Here is a 5,100-nt window from a genome sequence, read left to right as displayed (position 1 = left end):
CTTATGTCGGTTCGGGAAAAGGGCCACACCCGCGTGTGAATGTGGTGAACCAGAGGGTACCCCCGATCATGTGATCTACGAGTGCCCCCTTTTCAATGATGTTGCTTCCACATTACGTGACCAATTACCTGACTGTGACACATACCAACTAATAAGACAAGAAGACACTTTTCAAACTCTCAATAAACTAGCAGATAGGTATCACGAAATGTGCTAAAGGAATATCTGAGGGACATAAATTAATGTAAAAAAGTGAGACATACTAAATACCGAATACACGCGCTACTTCTATACCGCCTGCTCGTGGATAGGCCGACTTTCTCGTAGTCTGGAATCCGCCACGTACAGGACTAGGGGGAGTGGGAAACAATATCACCAATACTAGACAAAGCACCGGATTTGACTTAGGTTAGAACTAGTTAGTAGGACTTAGATTAGGAAATTAGTTATTAGGAACCTGCAGCGAATAACATCTTGGCCTGCCGAGTGTCAGGTGCAAGCCCATCGGTATTAGCTCGATGGGCAAGGCAATAAAGTAGGTTTATTTATCTCTGACACAACTGTGACACTGCAGGCATTAGAGTTTCTAGTTCAGAGATTATACACTAAATACTAGTAATAATACTTGTAGGAATTTAGCTTCCCATTTTCATTAGTTGTAGCTGTAGCTCACAAATTAATTAAATTATAATTAGCTGCATTTGATGTTTAAACAAATTAGGACTGACTAATCATATAAGGAAGTGGGTTATGTTGTATAATTAGTATTGTTATTGAAATAAAGAATTTATTTTACGAAAACAAAAAAAAACAAAAAAGGGGGACCTTACTGGCTGGCCGTCTTACATTATCTTCATACCTGTGGGAGTTAAAAGGTCAGAGTTCGGAAATCAGTGCCCTAAAGTAGTAAGAACGCTGCGCAAAGAAACTCGAAAGAGTCGTCTTCGATAAATTATCGAACGCTCTTAAGTTACAAAATCATAACATTTTAACAGAGTTGCCTGCAGGGTTGAAAAACCTGGGTATTCTTAAAAAGAAAAATTAGCCGAGTGCGAGTGGGCCTCGTGCTCTGACAGTTCCGTATAAACTTGATTTTATACGGGGGGCTGGGTTCAATAAGTAATGCAACGCATTTTTTCTCGGCTAATTGCGATTGAAAAAAATACGGAATTTATTGCGGGACATCGTGGAATATTTCTGTTTCTGTCCCTGTAGTTTCATGATGTTCCGATAAGTGGCAGCGTTATACGTAACCTTCAAAATGGCGTTCTTAACGGAGGTGCGTTTGAAGCTGAGAGGTGTGACAGAGTTTCTGTGGCGGAAAATCAGAGCGTCGCAGATACTCATCGGCTCTTGCAGAATATCTACGGAGACCTGGCAGTGAACAAAAGCACTGTGAGTTGTTGGTAGATGTGTCTGTCACTGTTGCAAAAATTTCACGCGAACCTCCCTCGTCCTCCCTTCAGCCCGGATCTCACACCTTCCCAACTCTCTGGCCCAATGAAGGATGCACTTCGTAGGAAGCCGTATGTGGATGGTGGTGAGAGTATTGTCGCGGCAAGACGTTGGCTGCGACGTGACGACTAGACTGGTACCATGACGGCATACAGTGAGGTGGTGTAAGGCCGTCGGATTGAACGGAGATCATGTTGAAAAATTGTGTTTTGTAGCCAAAAGAGTGGGGAATAATATGAAACCAGTCTGTTTTCAGAAAAAATGCGTTGCATTACTTATTCAACACCCGTCTTATATCTCTTAGATAATTCATCCATCCAGGGATTCGAGAATCTCAATGATTTTCGCCTATATAACTACAGCTTTACAATTGTAGGATTTTTTGCCTTACTTGTCTGTGAAACCTTGCGTTTTTCTGAATGTCATGATTCCAGGTCAACGGGAAGTAGCCTGTGGGTTTAGATGAGTGACTTTGCGTGTGTCAGTGTGTGACATAAATGGTTTCATCTGTTCATTCCATTGACTGCACTGCCTAGGGACCGTACACCGTAGGATGCGACATAAACTTGAACCTGATCTGTCTATCCGTTCCTAAGAAAAATGGTGCTTGACAGTCGGTCAGATAGAATGAGGGCAACTGAAACATTAAATATGCTGATTCAAATGACGTAACAAAGGAACAGAAATACAGAATTACATTCAAGCAGTTAACAGAATAAAATAATAATCAAAGCCATTTAAATAAAGATCATATGTAAAAAAAACATTAAAGCAGCTAGCAAAATTCGAACCCACAACCTTGAGTGTGTGAGGACCGCAAAATAAGTTACGCTATGGCAACAATTTGATTAACTCTCCCATTTCAAGGCTCTAGAGCATAATGCAAAATTCAAATTTTTTTTTGTGAGTTAATCGCAAAGAAGGGTCCACCAGCGTTAATGGCTGCAGGTTGTGATTTCTTAGTTCTTATCCTACATCACCGATTGATAGTTTCAAAAGTCGGTCCCACCATTCGGGACCTCTTATAAGTAATTGCAGATGTTTGGTTTGCAATGTATTTGAATTACCGAATCAAATATTGGCTCTTTCTGGTGTTACGAACTGTGATACGGCGTTCCTGTCCATGGACATCCTCATGATTAACCGACAGATCAGTGTAGTAATTTATTGCTTGTTCGCACCTGTGAGTACGATCGAGTACGATGATTTCGAGATTATACGGAACGCTATATTTTTGTTGCGTTTCACTTGTAAGAGGACTTGTTGAGTAGATAGGCACGTGTACCGTCACATGCCGATGTGCTGCCCAGTATCATTGTGCTTCATAGTGTTCCTCGTCGCTCGTGAACGACCGAGTACTCGTCTCACGAAGGGATCTCGCCCACGCCCGAGCTCCTGAAAGGCGACCAGAGAGGGCGACAATTAGTTTAAAGCGGTGGGGACTGTCGAGACGTAATATATGGACTTAGTCACAAGTGAGGCGACGCACTAGCGTGCGCATTAACCCGAGGGAGGTTTACGCTGCGTGTCAAAGCACTCGCTGCGAACTGTTTTTCTTCTCTTGCGCTCCACGCTGCATTTCGTTCTCTGCTGTACAAGCAGTCGTTGTTTTTATGGCATCCCTGTAAACTTTGCATTTCTTCTCTGTATGAGCATACCCAGGCAGTACGTGTTGCTGATAGTGTTTTTTACGTATCAAATTATCAACATGTCGCAGGATGAAATATCTTCGTCTCATCACTGAAATATCAGAGAAAATTCCAAATATATCTTTTTCTTCCTAGCGTTGTCTAATGGCCGCGGCCAAACAAACATCAGAATTGTAGGCTTCATTGTGGCGATGTTTTTTCATGAGATTTCAGTCTTCAACTTTCTCCTCTGAATGCGAAAAATTTTGTTGACGACGGCCTACTTAAGGAGAAATGATCGTTGTAATAATGTAAGAGAAATCAAGAGAGTTTGTACGCAAACATTTAATTTAAGGCCGGCCGCGGTGGTCTAGCGGTTCTGGCGCTGCAGTCGGGAACCGCGGGACTGCTACGGTCGCAGGTTCGAATCCTGCCTTGGGCATGGGTGTGTGTGATGTCCTTAGGTTAGTTAGGTTTAAGTAGTTCTAAGTTCTAGGGGTCTTATGACCTAAAGATGTTGAGTCCCATAGCGCTCAGAGCCATTTGAACCATTTAATTTAAGTGCTCATTTTCCCACGTGGTGATAGAGAGTGGAATGGAACAGAAATAGTGTGAAAGTGGTTCGATGAACACTCTACGAGGCACTTAACTGTGAATTGGAGAGTAGTCATGTATATGTAACGCTGTCTTTCACCCTCATTCCTATTCCATTAACGGGTCGGGCGTCCGCGGCTCGTGGTCTTGCGGTAGCGTTCTCGCTTCCCGCGCACGGGGTCCCGGGTTCGATTCCCGACGGGGTCAGGGATTTTCTCCGCCTCGAGATGACTGGGTGTTGTGTGTCTTTCATCATCATTTCATCCTCATTCACTCGCATGTCGCCGTAGTGGCATTAAAGAACTTGTGGAGCGGCGGCCGAACCGCCCCGCGAGGGGTCTCCCGGCCACCAATGCCATACGCTCATCATCAACGGGTGGGGCGCGGGAAGGTGTGGTGCTGGTGGTGATGGTGGTGGTGGGGGGATGATGATGATGATGATGATGATGATGATGATGATGATCAAGATTATATTTAGTTTGTGGGGGCTGAACTACATGGTTATCAGCGCCCATACAAATTCCCAATCCTTAAACTGTCCAGTCTGCCCACTTTCCCGAATGATGTTGAAATGATGGGGACAAAAAAAGCACCCAATCTCCGGACGGAGAAAATCCCAGACCCGGCGGGGAATCGAACCTAGGACCCCTTCATCCAGAGGCGGCACTGCTAGACATTTTTTTTTTTTTTTTGTGTTCGTATGACACCCGTTCAAGTTCATCGTTGATCCATTCACTCTTTTTTTTGTATTACAGAGGGCAGTAAACCCTCCGACCGAACACGCTGAGTTACTGTGCCGGCATCGCTAGACCACGACCTGCGGATCGCAGGAAGAATTGACCGCCGGTAGAGCTCCGTTTGAGATCTAAAATACTAAGCCCAACGGTACCGACCGGCCGCCGTGTCATCCTCAGCAACACAGGCGTCACTGAATCACTGGAAGCAGATATGGAGGGGTTTGTGGTCAGCACACCGCTCTCCCAACCGTATGTCAGTTTACGAGACCGGAGCCACTACATCTCAGTCAGATAGCTCCTCAGTTTGCCTCACAAGTGCTGAGTGCACCCCATTTGCCAACAGCGCTCGGCAGACCGGATGGTCACCCACCCAAATGCTAGCCCAGCCCGATAGCGCTTAAATTCGGTGATCTGACGGGAACCGGTGTTACCACTGCGGCAAGGCCATTGGCTCGTATGAGATCTAGTTTCTCTAATTTTCTCGTCGTGATCATTTCGAGAGAGAGTTGTATGACAAAGTAATACGTTGCCGGCCTCTTCTTGAAACGCACACTCTCTGAATTTCAACAGCATGCCTCTTGGTGAGGCACAACGTCTCTTGTAGCGTCTGACACCGCTGCATTTTATTAGTATGTCTGTAACGCTCTCGCGCCGAATAAACAATCGTGACGTAACGCTTCCCTCTT

General features: G+C 44.9%; 1 pseudogene; it reads right to left on the bottom strand.

The window, feature by feature from the left end:
- Positions 1–4,748: 4,748 nt before the first annotated feature.
- Positions 4,749–4,866, bottom strand: LOC126093641 (5S ribosomal RNA; annotated as a pseudogene).
- Between the last annotated feature and the right edge of the window lie 234 nt (positions 4,867–5,100).

Source organism: Schistocerca cancellata, chromosome 7, assembly GCF_023864275.1.
Source record: "Schistocerca cancellata isolate TAMUIC-IGC-003103 chromosome 7, iqSchCanc2.1, whole genome shotgun sequence".
NCBI classification, from domain to species: domain Eukaryota; kingdom Metazoa; phylum Arthropoda; class Insecta; order Orthoptera; family Acrididae; genus Schistocerca; species Schistocerca cancellata.
The sequence above is the reverse complement of the archived record's forward strand: the minus strand, read 5'-3'. Positions and strand labels throughout refer to the sequence as shown.